Genomic DNA, 15928 nt, shown 5'->3' with positions numbered 1-15928 from the left:
TGATTCGGGGAAAGAAGATCAGGTGGGGCCAAAGCTTCTCGAGTCGGCGTATCTTTTGTCCGCGTATGGTTCGTCGCACCCTTTTCTGCCTGTTTTGTCATGCTTGAAAGAAACCTAGACGACCGCACTGCTTTAGAGCAATTGTGGCGCGTCCAGCTGCACGCTGTCACGTGACCTATTCATTTTGCTAGATGCTTGGCGTCCCAAAAGCAAGAGCGCCACTAGTTCTGCCGTGCTGAAAACATTTCGAACATTTTTCTTTTGGTTAAATACTCACTACTAGAAAAAGTAGGTGCGCGCTTTTGGATTCCTCGGAATTTGTGCGTGACGACATTTAAGAACTGTGTGCCACCTGGAACACTGTGACATAGTAGATAGTAGTGCTTCAGCAATAGGTTTTTCGCAGGACATATTTAAAAAGGGCTTATCAAAACAGACAGTGAAACGGAGGGGGACTCTCTTCAGGAGTTTTGTCGGCACTGAAAGCCCGACATGTCTCGGGGGGAAGCGGTTGGGGTAGGGGAGGGCACATTTCTGGATCCGCCACTGGTTTTTAGTGCCGTGGGACACGCCGTCTCTTCGTGCAACTGTATGTTTGTGAATGTGATAAAAAAAACCAAAAAAACCCTTGCACCCACCCCCAATATTCTTAGTCAGTGCACCCTTTCGGTGGGTAAAAGGGTGTTATGGCACCTAGAACTTCCCTATGCTTCGCAAAAAGTCATGATGATGGGATGTTTCTTGAATGAAAACACCCTTCAAGGGTGTTATGATTCGCAATTCTCACCATCAAGGGTGTAAATTATTTTACTGTGTACATCATTCAGTAACATGGGCGGCTTTGTAGTTCTACCTCACATCAGAGCAAAATGCACTCGACAGAAATAAAGGGCAGCCGCACCGTTATAGCTAAGCAAATTAAGGACAATTACGCCGCGTCTTCTCACTTCGAGCATGCTCCGACAGCCCCCCGATAGATATTTCAAACGTAACCACGCTCGAACGGGCAAATTTTGCTTCTGCCAAGTGAACGTAGCGGGCATTTCAACACGCGTGTTAAATTCATGGCTGTTTTATTCGTGAACATTACTTAAGTGACGTAAAATTATCAGTGAGCAAAACAGTTTTTATTTCAACGCGAGGAAACAAAACCGAAACTAGCGCAACTGTTTTGCTCAGTTGTGCAGATACAAAATGATCCAAAGCCGAAGCCGTCAATAGCATGACGCCATTTTAAAGTTGCGCTGAATCACGCGCGAGTGCGTTGTCGTTGAGTGGTTCTGAAATCGCTGCGTTAGGGGCGACGGCAACCAAGCGTTGCGGCAAGTTACGGTGGGAGCTTCTGTCCATGCTGTGTGATTGCGACGAGGGGACCGCCGCCAGCAGCAGCGTATCGCCGATTTCGTCTTTCGGTTTGCACTGCATCTTTCATTGTGATATGGGAGATCGCAACGGACAGAGACGACCAGATGCATACGAACCACTACCAGCGGGGACCTGTGACCTGTGCCATATTTCTCTTAACGTCTCAGGTAACCATATCAGCTTTTGTTCCGAGTTTACAAACGGCGCGGACTCGGCCCTTCCGGTATGGCAACATTTTGCGCCACGTTTCTCTTGGCAGTTCACAGACGTTTCTTGGGCATGCGTGCGCGTATGTATGCGAAAATACTACTGGCAGACGGAAGCCTCAGGAGAGCATCTGAAATTATTGCAAAGCTGTACTGCCAGGAGAAACACCGTTCTTAACGACTCCGGTGACGAGGGGCTTGTCGCATCGAAAAATCCGTATAATATCAAGTACTGCGTAACTTGAAGTGTAGATACAATACTGGCACCAGTGTGACTTTCGCTGGCGAAGACAGGTAGTCGAAAAGACAGCTTGTGTATTCTGAAGATTTACTAGCGCTTTAGGTATATTACCGCGAATAATAAAAGCGCTAGAACGCTGTATGGCAGTGTCAGGCGATGTGGCAGCACAGATATCTTAAGAGCGGTAAAGCGGCTGCATGCACAAGCGAACAGACACAGCGCTTTAAAAGCGCTGAAACAGAAAAAACAATTATGTGCATTTGGCTGTAAGTAGAAAACACAAAACACGTTAGCTGACAATCTAAGCCGATGTATAATGTTATTATTTTTTATGTAATCTTTATTTTCATGGTGGTAAATATTTAAAAGCATGAATTTGCTGCAACCTTTATATAGTAAATCCTACTAGGCGTACAAAACCTGGCTGTGTTATGCACAGAAGTTGTGGTATTCCTACTGGATTTTCTATTTTGAGTCCGGTGTTTTATGAAAAAGAGGGTCTTTTTATTAGTAGTCTTATGTTAGTGCAGATATTTGGCAAGCAGAAATGAATTGATTGCAAAGTGGTACCTCCTGGTGATCTGCATATAAACCCAAGTTTATCCTGTCTTGGCTATTGTAATGTGCATATAACAATTTTAAGTATATACTGCTGTAGTTGGCTTAGTCACTGTCACATAATTTGTAAAAGTAGAAGGCTATGATTATTTTACTGTTTTCATGCAGAAGTACCTTTCTTTCTTGTACCAAGAAACGCTCACAGCATTGAATGAAATGAAGTGTGGTGTATTATTCTACTAATTTAATAAAGGAAATTTCGTCTGCACTGCATCAGAGATTAGTTTACTTTCTTTTACTAAACAATGCGTTATCTCCTCTGCTACTGCTGTTCTGTGTATTTTTGTAATTTTGAAATGTACTTTATTTTAGGTATTCAAGAAATGCCAACATCCAGAAGACGCCATCTTATCCAGCACGTTATGGGTGAGACAGATCGTAGCAGGCACTTTCGCATATCTCATTAGCATATGATGCTATTTGTTGTAATTTTTGCGTCCACTTTCCTGGCCTTTATTAATTTCAGCATTATTGTGCAAAGGGTAATACTTTTACATCGAGATAGAGTAATTGTCCAAAGGAGAAACATGGCTGGAGGAGACGGCACACATAAGCCTCCTTTGTCCGTATCTCTATGTTGCGCAGTTACTCTGTCATTGTCTACCAACAAGCCCAAGTTCTTCATCAGCTACATTTACTAATTCTCCGTTATTACAATTTCATTGACACAACATTGAAAGTACAGAGGTGCACAGGAAGACAGAGGCTTGAAATGATGAAGAGCTGTAGAACAAGGAGCATCGCTGGAGCCAATGTTTCGACAAAGAGAAGGAGATAAGTTTTCTTGTCAAAACATTGGCTCCAGTAAAATTTCTTGTTCTATCACTATTTATGATTAAAAGACAACATTATTGCTCTTGCTGCAGTATTATGCATTATGGAATAAAAATTAGCAGGGTTAAATGTCAGGAATGTGAAATTTCTTGTGTATTTTAATGCTACAGCGAAAGCCAGAAAAACAAGATGTAGAGAACCACATTGTTATTTGTCACTACCCAGTTTGGCCAGCTTCATCAGAGCATGCACTTTGTTGCATTATCGACCACTGGAATTCATTAATTGAATTGCTTCGTGATTACTTATATTTAGAGATGCTGAACTTGTTTTAATGCAGCTTAACATAGTGCGTGTAAAAAATGTACAATGACATTTTAACAGGCTTGCAGTTGACTAGCAGATCATTTGATGGTATGAGCTCGGGTTTCCACTGAGCTTCCATGCACAAATCGGATGCACATTCTTTTTTTTTCATTGCTTGGATTTTCGTAAGCATAAGTACCATTTCTTCTTTGTCGATGTTCTAGTTGTGTTGTAGGACCTAACTGTTTACATTTATTTGTATTGGTATCCATGTTACACAGACAGCTGAATTTTTATTGTAAATTGTGACATGGTAGGACTAAGAGCATTTGTGCAAATTTGCTGCAGGTACACTCTGGTGGCTCCCACCCCTGCATCCTACCACCGCTGTGTCCTGACTACGTCCACTAGAGAGTTCGAAGCCTTTGGCGGCTCCTGCCACTGCGTCCTGCCACCACCGTGTCCTGACTACGTCCACTAGGGAGTTGGCAGCCTTCGTGATGATGCCAAGCAGGCTGGAAGCCGGCAGAAAGATTAAGGTAAATACATGTCATTAAGTGGCCACTTTTTGCGTGAAGTGGCTTGTAGCCACTCAGCAATGAAAGAGTTAACTTCAAAGCAGTTTAGACTCCCTGCTATCTGTGCAGGGATGCTCAAGTCCACGCAGTTTGCCTTAGCCGCCAAAAGGCTATGTGGATTACACGAAATGCGCTGCAAATTTTGAAACCAGTAGGAGACCACTTGTACAATTTTTTTTCTTGCTTAACAAAAAACTGCTCTGATAAAGCTTTAGCAATCTAAAAACAATACAGTGTACACTCATACATGGTAGTGGGCATAAATATACTAGGACTGCCTCAATAGTAAGTATGCCGATAAACACACCAAAACTGACTTTTTTTGCTAGTTCATCCTCATCTCTGTGCACTGCTGCATAATTTATGTTCCTGAAACGAGTTTTTGCATGCAGCACAACTCCTAAATATGTGGATTACATAAATTTGCAGCTCTTGCTGTAAGCCAGATTCATGAAAATAAAGTTAATAGGCCATTTTGTCCATTTTTAATGACCCATAATAAACTGAGCAGTGGCTAATAAGCAGTTCAATTTTTGGTGTAAGGCCTCTCTTTATTGTCCTGAAAAATTTGGCCCCCTTAATGAAGGAACCAATTTTTCTGCTATGCCTTTTATGATGCATAGATTGGTGCATTACACAAAATCTCACTTAGTGCTTGCGCCAGTAAAAAAACTTTTTAAGTTAAGTATTTCTTGAAATTAACATTTGCGCTATATTGAAGGGCCTCGAGTTTTTCAAAAAAAAAATTTCAAGTGGTCGTGTGCCAAGTTGGTACAGCTCGCATGGAATAGCCTACTTACACAAATAGGGAGGGCCATGCCCTCCGTCGTTGCTCAGTGGCTATGGTGTTGGGCTGCTGAGCACGAGGTCGCGTGATCGAACCCCGGCCACGGCGGCCGCATTTCGATAGGGTTGAAATGCGAAAACACCCGTGTACTTAGATTTAGGTGCACATTAAAGAACCCCAGGTGGTCGAACTTTCCGGAGTCCTACACTACGGCGTGCCTCATGATCAGAAAGTGGTTTTAGCTAGTAAAACCCCATAATTTTAAGTTTCTTTAGGGAGGGCGAAGTAAACTTGACTTTATGTTAAGATACTATTATTGATCTACAAAAGACAAAATGAAACATTCCATCCTATAAGCAGCTTTTCACACTCATTTACACTTTTGCACATTTTTATACCTGAAGTATGGTGGCTTGTGTCTGTTTTCATTATCTGCTATGTGCCGATGGTAAACTTCAGGTTTTCCCTATGGTGAAGAATATTGTGGTGCTTATAGATATCGATCTATGTTTTTCAGGTTGCCTCGAAATTTTACCAAAGCCGTACCACACACTCGGGCCAGGCCTTTTTGCAAACGGCGTATAACCAAGCTCAACGCATGAGTGTCGAGTGAGTCTGGAGATCAAGGCAACCTGCTGTGCAACCAGCATGCAACCTTTGGTGACCCCTCTACATGTTCCACCTATTTCACAGCTGCACCTCAGCTGCAACTTATCCAAACAGCATCACCAACTGTGGTCACTCATCGAACCATGGATGAATGTTGGGGTGGAGTGATTTGAAGAGACATTCTATTTGTCTCTTCAAATTCTTAGCAAATACTTGTGTTATTATAATTAATATGTGTCTTTAGTGCCTAGTTTTTAATGGTTCCTTTCTATAAGAATTCTCACCATCGATTCCTGGTATTATAATGTATGTCTTTATGTCCAGTTTTTCGTAATTGTTTCGTACTTGTGTATGTAATTGATAGGTTCATACTTGTTATACAGAAGGCTAAAATGCAAACTTACAGCATTTTTTTTCTTTCTTTTGATAATCTACAGCACAGCAAAGTGTTCAAGAAATGTAACCTAACATGGGCTCTTGTGCAGGAAAAATTTAAGAGCAATATAGAGTACTTATTTCAAACACCCATTATTCTTGGAAAAGTCAACAATATAGGAGCACGAAAAAGATAATATTAAACTAGAGAAACATGAGTTCCCCTCATAAGTCTGATAATAATGCGACTTCCTTTCACTGCAAAGATACCAGTAATGTACTCGCATACAAGGTTTCAAACAAGAAAGCTATGATGCCCTTGGCATTTCTCAGTGCCTATTTGCCACACTGACGAATGTCAAAGGCATCGTAGGTTTCATGCACACATTGGTTGTGTTACACTTTTGAGTATTGCATTTCTCAAACACAAAGGTTTACAGCAGTGCTTTAAATAGCAAATGCATTTCCTAATTTATTAGTACAAGAGTAACAGTACAGATCATGTAAAAATTATTTTACAGACTATATGTCCATGGATGCACGCTTCTGATGACATAGCAGTGACGTGTTCGTGGGATGAATGTCTTTATTTCAGATTTAAATATTGGCTTCCAGGTCTGGGTTAGTCTCCTACACTGAGTAGTCTAGGTCAGTGCCCATTTACTAGAGAAAGTGAATTAAACTAGGAATTATAAACATCAAAAGATCTTCTTTAGGACACCAATGACACAATCAGCAAGGTTCTTTGGTTATTCATTTCCAAATTTGTGAGGATATATTTTATGACTTGTTTCAATATTGTGAGAACAAATATTTGTTTATTGTCACACTAGAGTTGGCTGCCCCCATTTGTATACAACCCCCTTACAGGCTAAAAATTCAGTGTGTTACCCTATTTACTTGCATAATGATCGCACTTTTTTGTAAAAAAAATTGACTCAAATTCAGGGGTGCGATCATTACGCTGGTTAAATTTCCCGCAAAAAGAAAAAAAATATATTATCTGGCATTTACTACGGGATGACAACAGGTCAACAAATAGGCGGCTGCTGCTGTATGTAGTGCAGGACACGAAAAAAAAATGGTGGCCGGCAGAGCAAGCCGAACGCGCTGAATGCGTTTTTCTTCTCGTGAGTACATTACAGTGCATTCAAACAGTTTCTTCCATATTAGTAATGAATAACATCAACAAGTTTGCGGCAATAACATAGCCATGCCCACTTTGAAGGGACAGAGATGGGCACGCTTAGCTCTGCCAGTGATATAGGAACACATGGTGGGCATGCTGCGGAAACTGCGGCATTTGTCTTCACCACGATCTTAACGTGGCACGTTTCCGCTAAGGGTGGGCGAATATCTTAGCTGCGTTACAAACGTCGGCGAATGAATAGGGTACACTTCTAACGTATCAGTGTAAACGTGGCTGCTATCATTGCCGCTCGCGATTTGTTGCGTGCCCACAAGTGCAGATGAGAAGAATCGAAAGACGCCTTTTTTTGTTGTTTTTGTTGACCACAACCATTATAAAGCCTACACATAATGAAGGAAAGTTTGGTTGTAGCTTTTTTTTGTCGTAGAAGTGCAGAAAGTGATGAAAGGAATGAAATCGGGCATTTGCTTAAGAAAGTTTTTTGCATGCAGTCTGCTTGGTTTGTCTTGAAGAGTCGTTCGCATAGCAGTCGACAGATGGTAAGCGCGATCATTATTAGCTAGATTTGGCACATGACACATCGCTGCGGCAAGTTCGGGGTGAAATCGTTACATGGGAAATAAAAAAAATCGAATTTTGACGACAAAATTTAGGAGTGCGATCATATCGCGAGCGCAGTCATTATGCGAGTAAATACGGTAATAGGCTGTTTTTGGTTTCGTGCACTCTATGTTAAGGGATGCAAATGGTGACATACAACAGAATGCAAAAATGACTAATGAATTCAAGCAGGGCATGGGGCTTTTTAGGCAGATGCGTGCGTGTGCTATTTATAAAGCTCCCCATGGTATGCCTGAAGGCATTTTCTAACACTTTGGTAGAATACACTGACACCCCCTTATTAACTCTTCGAAACAACTCTTTTATATATTTGTACTAGAGATTTGAATATACTGTCATTCATAAAGTGTTTTATTAGATTTGAATTGTCATTTATTTTTGTGTAGCTGCTGTTTTTTCAGTTATGTCCTACGCAGTGGCAAAATATTTTTGTGGGCACTTTCCTGTGTATAAAATTTTCAGAAATAGCTTCATGCTGTATCTTATTTAGCTACTCGTATACTGCAAAGTGGTGATACCTATCCAAACGGCTTGTACAATTACTGGAACTATGCAAAAATATATTAGGCCACATTAAATAATTTTACAGATTGCAATTTCAATTAGATATCAGCATTCTGCGTATCTTGAAGAGTACGTATGCCAAATTTCGAAGTATAGGACAACTATAAGTGCATAAGGTTATTCTCATGCTATTGTGAGAAAATGTTTTTCAAGTATATTCAATAGTTTTTTTTCACAATAGTATGAGAAGTATGCAAGATTAGTAGGCAGGCCTCTCTGCCTGCCTACTAATTTTGCATACTTCTAGTAACTTTACATGCTCTTTGAATAGATATCGGCACTTTGCAGTCTACAAAGAGCTGAGGTAGCTACAGCACACTGCTTTTTGTGAAAACTTACACAAGAAAGTGCCCGCAAAGATCAGTGTATTTTCCCATTGTGTAGGACATAACTCAAGAAGCAGCTAAAGAAATACTAATGACATATATGACATCTGCATGAAGAACTCTACAATTTGCTCTCTTTTCAAGCCTCTAGCACGAATAATAAGACTGTTTCGAGTAATATTCAATCAGCAAAACATGCCCCTTGCTATAGTGACCTACAACATAGAAAGGCAAATTGAACGCAAGTCTTTTTGTTGAAGCGACTCTGGGCTGTCTTCCCAAGGGCTTCTGTTAAACACTGAAATTTCCTGCATTTACCAGAAGTGCAATACTCAAATGTTTGTGTATGTGCAATTGGCATTGGCAAACTAACAGAAAAAAAGACAGTTCTGTGAAATGAAGAACTGGCTATAACTTTGTTCGACATTTACATTTTGACTCCATATCTTTGTTTTGTGCTTTGTACTGAGTGTTTCAGCAGTGACTGCCGCTAAAAATTGAACATAACTGCTTCATGACAATGCGACAATTTTCGCTAACGGAAATTTATAGCAGTGGCAGGCATTATAATTACCGTACTCACTAACGTCTAGTTTGTAAGAACTCAGACTAGCACCAGTTCCGAGATACACAACCCAAAAAGACATGATCAGATAGGTTTATCTTCTACACAGAATTGTCCCATAAAGCTTACAAAATGTTTTGTGGCTAAGTAATATCTGCAACAGCAAAGCATGTTCCACCAAGTATGGCGATAAATATTTCAGAGCTGTCAGTCTGAGAACTCCTACAAACTAACAATACCTTCAGCACTGACTAGCCTCAATAATAGGATGTCAGCCATTTTGCTGAAATTAATAAAACTTCAATTATTGTGATCTTGTTTACGAAAACATTTGCAATTGTAATTCAGTTCTAGTATCTCACTTTTGTAAATATTTTCCAATTAGTTTTTCAGACTACAATTTTTGGTAATAGAGGTATTCATTGCAGAAAGATCTAGTGCATGGCACTTAATAATAAAGGTACTGGTCATCGTAGACTTTCTGTTGCACAGCTGTTTCTCGAAATCTGAAAGGATGTACCCGCCTCCTTATGTTAGCTAGAAACGAAAATCTGTCAGTATGTTTTGTTTAAAATACAGCTGATCAACCCGATAGTTAGGCTGCTTGCCAAATATAAATTATAACGATAATAGTGAAGGACCATAATAACAGAGATGCTGACTCATAACTATGCCCAGCTACATCCACGCAGCTGTGCCATACGATGTGCATGTGTTCAGAAGAGCCAAATGCCCCAGAGAGAAAGCCACAGTAACTCATTGTTTGTCATCTTGTTCAAGCAGATTATGCGCTAGCTGTAATTTATGCTCAGTAAATACATAAATCAGTCATGTCAGGTGTCTTACTTTAGGTTGCAAGTTCGAAGTTCTTGTAATCTTGCTTGTTTTTTATTTTGTTTTCTTTGTGAGAATGAGTCACTTGGTTGCCTTCGCACATATTCTCAAAACTGTTTCATCACTGCGAATCAGGAAATTTAATTTGCATATGAAATTCCCAGTTGCGAATTTGGTAGGCTTTGAGCTTAATTCTCTTATCTTTTATATGTTTATCTACCAAGTAGTCTTATCGTTCATTGAAACATATCCATGTAATGCAGAGAGGGCACCCAAATTATAAATATCTCTTCTTGCTTTCTACCCTGCTCTGGTGTTTTCAAAACCTAGCATTGATGCAATGGCCTGTCTGCAGAAAAGTAGTAAAGTGGCTAAATTTAAAGGTCAACAACATAATTAAGATACAAAGCAAAAATATAAGTTCGCAATTGTCCCCCATAACGAGAGTTCTGCTTAGAAGTTTAAAAAAATTGACATCCTGCTGTGGTGTGAGAATTGCTTTGGGTTCCAAGGGGACTACGTAGCACCTGTACTAGTGTATACAAAGCAAAAAAAAAGATCACTCCAGATTGGAGCGGCAGTGGGAAGTCAAGCACAGATGCTTTATTTCACGCACCATTAATGTGGTTTATCATCTCTTCCTGTTGTATGGGAATGCATACATTGGGAAGACAATCTTTTGCGCCATTGTTACCTTAGCGGGACACCAGAGAAAGGTAGAAATCGAGAACAGGTATTCACACTTGGTTGCCCACAGTGTGTTATTTGGATGTGTTTCACTCTACAAAAGACTACTGTGGTAGATAATCATAATGACAAAGACAAAAGAATTAAAAGAGGTATGTGTCGTCATCCGTCCGTGACCTCCAGTGTTTATAGAAACACTTTTTTGTGTATATGTGCCAAGCCGTAGGGAGGCTTTACGTAACTCAGTCATGCTTGCTTAGCTAAAGATTGGAATAAGGAAAATCACAAGAACATTGTATGAGTGATTTATAAATGTGGCACCTAAAGTAACTTATTCATGTACGTCCTGAGGATAGATTACAGCCAGTGCATAATGTGCTCTTACAGGATGACTTGTGATGAGTAAAAGAAGCCTTCCTCACATCTTCCTCTTTGTTTCTTTTGGATCTTTGTGCACTATGTGTATTGTTACAGCTGCGTGCATGCAGCTGGGTATAGTTTGTTTATGTGTTCTGCTTCCTCTCTTGTACTCATCATTCATGCGCTGTCTTTGCCGTAACAAAATACAGCTGCCTGTGCTACTTATTTTGTCAACATGTTTGCATTATGGAAAGTTTCGTATTAGCGGTTATTTCTACCTGTGAAATTGTCTGTGTCAGCTATTTTACTTAGTCTTGCAAAAGTATGCTTCTCAACATAAATAAATGATCAGTGTAAGTGTCGCTGTATTTATTTTTGTAATTTTGTCAGTTATGAGGTTTTTATACACTGTTGCATGTTGTATGACAGAATAAAATTGATGCACAACTTTTTAATGTGGTGTTTTTCAGATCAATTTTCATCACGCTAACATGCACAAATTGTGTGGGAAAAAGTGCCAACAAGAGTACCATAAGGTAAGACAGCTGTTTTTACTATTAGACTGGATTATCAATTGCCAACCAGTTGTTTTCAGCAAGCATAGCATAATGCATAGATAATGTAATCTAAGTTGGAATATTGTTTCTATTGCACTTCATTATATGGGTCTTCTTTGTACATAAGTGCAGCCTCTCTTATTTGTTATGTGTAGCTTACTTGCTTAGAATGTTAAGTCGTAAGTTAAGTCTTTTAGAACAGGGAAATAGGTTGAACTTATGAATATTTTGACATATTATAAGAGACTTGTGCAGTGGTGAATTAACCTTCTACATGAGTTACATAATGTTTTGGGGTCTCATTATGGTTCTGAGTGGCATTGCAGTGTCATGCATATGCAGCTGCAGGCTACATATTGGATATTTATTTAAGACTGTTTTGCTTAGTTGGCTATTGATTCCAGTTTAATGGTAAAGAGAACTGTCTTGCTTTCATAGTGATTCTGTGCTGACTTACACATTTGAATTTTCCAGAAGACAGTAACAAAGATTGATGAAATATTAACTTTTTCTTGCTAACCTGCCATGTGCTTTTTGTCAAGTTTACTGTGGATGCTTTGTTATCCTATGTTGTCTTTTCATAGTAGTCTTCTTGAGAACTAGCCATAGTCGTGTGTACTTACAGCAAGATTTGTTGACACATTTTGAAAAGCGGCTCGACACTGCCATGCAAGAGTGAAACGACTTGCAAAAGGCCGCATTTGCCGCTAGCATTTGCAAGAGGCCGGCACCACGCACTAAGGGTAACTTGATACACATGGTGGAGTCATCAGACTCATCTATAATAGTTACCTGAATCATTCTTGCAGTGTTCACGTGACACTTTATCTTGAGTCGTTCGACTCATTTAGAATTGTTAACGGACTCCCTCAGCACTAGTCTTGTAACCCTTTTGAGAGGGTATAGGCGACTATTACAACAGAGTATGCATGACTATTGTGTGCAGAGTCACGAGAACACGTTGTATTGAGCACAGATAGTCTCGGGACTCTCTGCCAAAAGAGAGTTCGGGTGTCTCCCACAAAGTGAGTCGTATACGTGACGAGTCCAGACTCTTCGAAAAGAGTAAGGGATACTCTTTTTTTTCTTAGTGTGTACGTACGTGGTGTACGGCGTTATGTGTGCGCTCGTTTCACATGTTTTACTTCTTACAGTCTCAACTGGCCACAACACCAGCCTCTCACGGCTTTCCCGGCACGGTCTGGATAACACAACGTACCAAAGCACAAAGACTAATGAAATCCTGCACATACGACGCCTTTACCATGGTGCCAGACCCACGGGGCAGCACACGCACGAGCGCACACCACCTTAACAAAACCACCGCTGTGCACCGACGATATGGTCGCTACAACGAAACATACCATGTGACTTCCTCTAAGGTTATCTCCTAGCGCTCGGAGTGGGTAAGGCCTGTCGTCAGTCATTTCCTTCCTCCGTGGAGGCGGTCGTAATAAGACAGGCCGCAGAAGATGTAAATGGCGCATTGTCACTGTTTTTTCGCGCTGGGGAAGATTTCCCCAAGATATAACTCAGGCACTTTTCATCACCGCCTTGATTATTTTGCCGTCTCAACCATTTAGCGCTTTCGTGCTGTCACTTTTTTCCTGAATCTTACTTTATTCTTCTTCCTTAATTTTGTACAATCTATAGTCCGTACTTGCGATTACTATCTTCTATTTTCTAAAAAGTTATGTTTGCGTTCTCACACCATGCATTCTTTGTGAAATGGTAGCTTATCCTAAATGGTTATGCGTAATTGTTGTCTGCCTAGTTCTTCCTTTCTTTTGGCGCTTTGCATTGCTGCGATTGAGAACTTGATATGGCAATTTTCGCATATGTACGCCTACTCAGGGGCGCTATAACGTAAAGCTATTTCAAACTTTTCTGTCGCAATTCTGCAATCAGCCCTCCCCGATTCGTCAAAAGTTTTCGGACTGCACCCACTTCACCTGCCTGTCACGCGATGTAACAAAACAGCGAGAACTCACCGCGTCAAAGTGACGCGTACGAGTTAAAGATGCATTACTATGCCGAACAAAACTGAGTTTTTCCCTTAATAGCCGAGGCTGCCCGTTCTGAAAGGAATAAAAGATGGCTGCGGCCGATCGCTCAGGCACTGGCTACTCGCACCTGACGGAGAGGATGGGTTTATTTGCGTACAATAAAACCTTTTGCGTGGTCTTGTAGCTATTTCGAGCATCTTCTGCACGTTTAAGACCTCACTCTGCCAACTCTTCTTTGCCGAGGATCCGTTTTAGCGGCATTCTTAACCTTCCGTTGCATGCCGCCGCGATTTTGGACCAGCTACCGCAAACTAAATAAAGGAAAGCGGACCAATCGCAGACGCCGGTACTACCTTCTTCATTGGGTTATCGATTTTCTGTGCACAATCTCGGTCCCATCTAATCCCTCTCCACTTGAGCGTGCGGCTCGTTTCTAGTCAGCCAATTAGATACGACAGGCCGCTAAGTGTAGACAACGTTATTCGTTTCTGAAGCAAACAAAAGTGACTTCCTATAAACGACCAGAGCGTTGCTTAGCCCGATGCTTGCGTAGGCGGTTACGTCAGTTTGACGTCAAGAGGTTGGCATACAACAATATTGGAATAGTTTTACCTTATAGAGCCCCAGTTATGCAATGAGGTTTGTATTGCTTACTAGTGCCTTCCCCTGCGTACTTTTTCGCATTTTTAGTTTGATTTTTGTATTTCGTTGTGTAAATAATGCTATAGTTACGCGATGCTGTTTAAATGGTTTGCTGAATAAAGCTTGTTTTACGTTGATCTACACGTATTAACCCCTTACCCAATGCCTTCCTGAAGACCCTTCTAAGGTACCCGTAAAACATAATAAATGCCACAAAATAAACATGTATTATGCACACATGAAAGAACTTGACTGGAATGTTTGTGCTCGCTGCAAATAACACTTTATTCAATACTTTTTTTTAGTTAATTTACTGCCTTTTTGGGTGGCAACGATACATTGCCTTCGTAGTTGTATATTTGTATCAAATATATAGAATAAATATTCACTATAAACAAGTGAATATTTGCATACTTTTTATTTCCCGTATCATGCGCAATCTTTCGCTCTATCCAGCCTTGAGATCGGCTCGCAGAATGTCATGAGAGGCAAACTCACAAAGTAGAATACACAGATTTTCTTTATTCCACAATAGAAAAAGAGAAATCTTTGTGAAAACTTGCTGCGCCTTAGCTAAAACATTCTTTGTGCATTGTACATTTGAGTGATACGGCGCCTCTAATATTTGCCTTTGGACTAGAGTGATTATTCTTGCCAGTTAGGCTTGTCCGTTTGCTGCAAAAGCCATCATTGGATACATAGGAAAGCATATATTGTTCTTATACTGCTAGATAATAATTCTGACTGCTTTCGCTTGTGAGTTCATGCATGTCAATACGCGCAACACTGGCTTCTGTTAGTAAAAATGTTCAATATTTCATAAGCAAACGGCAAGGTGAGCACCGTTCCTTTGGTGACTTATCAAGAGTAAGGGTTACTGTGGTGATTGGGACAAATAAAAATAAATAAATAAATAAATAAATGCACTTATGGATGTACGTGCCAGAAACTGGAGATAATTCCGAGGCACGCCGTAGTTGGGGCTCTGGAATATTTCTAGTACCGGGAGTTCTTTTACGTTTACCTATAAGTCTCACTATAATAAGACTTATAAGGTGAGGGATTGCAGCATGCTTCGGTGGATGGATCATACCACGTCTTGCTTCACGCCCTACAATGATGGCTAAATGCACAGACAAAAGCGAATGCGGAAGCCAGCTGGCGACTCAATTAATGCCTTAAAATCAGCTCACGAAACTATAAACAATACATATGACGCGCAAATCGCGAAGTTTAGTGCGTTTCCCCCACACGAACTCTTGCTGATATGTTCCACCTATACATATTATTACGCTATTATCGGTAGATACCTGTGAGACGAGCCGCCGCGAGAACGACGACGAAGTGGGTCTGTGCCATTGGCGCGAAAAAATGTCGGCCTGGTGCTCTGACTCCAGTCCAATGTAAATAGCTTATAAGTAGCCTCTTCTGTCTGTATCTTTCTACACGTAACATCCTGGTGAAGGTGAGCGATCCGCGTCCTCGCCACGGAACACCGGAGTGGTCGGTACATCGAGCTTGTCATCATGCCTCCCGTTGACGAGACCACCTCTGCAATGGCTTCGGCTTGTCCGACTGCTCCCGTCGTTACGGTTGCCCAACATCACGACCCTGGTGTGTTCTCTGGCCTGGAGGGCAAGGCATTGACGAATGGATCCAGCTATATGAACATGCCAGCGCTAATAACAGGTGGGACCCAACGATCATGCTCGCTAATGTCATCTTTTATCTCGGCGGCACCCCACGCGTGTGGCACC

At 40.9% G+C, this 15928-nt stretch overlaps 1 protein-coding gene and 1 long non-coding RNA gene across 6 annotated transcripts in view; one reads left to right on the top strand and one right to left on the bottom strand.

Annotated features, from left to right (window-relative positions):
• Window positions 1-15928, bottom strand: part of LOC135907603 (high-affinity choline transporter 1-like) — a 294531-nt gene that overhangs the window by 91743 nt on the left and 186860 nt on the right. The gene's annotated exons all lie outside the window — the stretch shown is intronic.
• LOC139054891 (uncharacterized) lies at window positions 1365-5727 on the top strand. The gene is made up of 4 exons (XR_011511592.1): window positions 1365-1532; window positions 2743-2796; window positions 3859-4049; window positions 5393-5727. It is a non-coding gene; the product is annotated as an uncharacterized lncRNA (long non-coding RNA).

The sequence above is a fragment of the Dermacentor albipictus genome, chromosome 1, assembly GCF_038994185.2.
Source record: "Dermacentor albipictus isolate Rhodes 1998 colony chromosome 1, USDA_Dalb.pri_finalv2, whole genome shotgun sequence".
NCBI lineage: Eukaryota > Metazoa > Arthropoda > Arachnida > Ixodida > Ixodidae > Dermacentor > Dermacentor albipictus.
Note: the sequence above shows the minus strand (reverse complement) of the source record. Positions and strands in the feature narration are given on the sequence as shown.